Raw genomic sequence first — 368 nt, 5'->3', positions numbered from 1 at the left:
CCTTTGCACAGCAGCAGGACCCCTGCCTGCGGTCCAGGGCTCTGCAAACTGGTTCCACGCATGAAAACACAGAACAGGTTCTACTGAGGTTACACTGAACGCTCGAGCTCCCCACGGAGGTACTTCATCATGTTCAAAAATATTTAATCCCAGCAATTTTCACATTGTTCTTATAAAAACAGACATGGATGAAGGGAAATGAAATGCTTCGTACATTTTTGGCACGGTTTTTTCTTTTCTTTTTTTTTTTTTTAAAGAAATTTACAAAATAAGAAGTGATACCCTTGTTGCCATGAAAGGATATTTCAAATTACTTTGTATTATTGAACAGATTTATTGTCTACAGATTGTTAAAGCATAAGTATTTT

The sequence above is a fragment of the Nestor notabilis genome, unplaced genomic scaffold, assembly GCF_000696875.1.
Source record: "Nestor notabilis isolate BGI_N333 unplaced genomic scaffold, ASM69687v1 scaffold19828, whole genome shotgun sequence".
Classification (NCBI taxonomy): Eukaryota; Metazoa; Chordata; class Aves; order Psittaciformes; family Psittacidae; genus Nestor; species Nestor notabilis.
The sequence above is the reverse complement of the archived record's forward strand: the minus strand, read 5'-3'. Positions refer to the sequence as shown.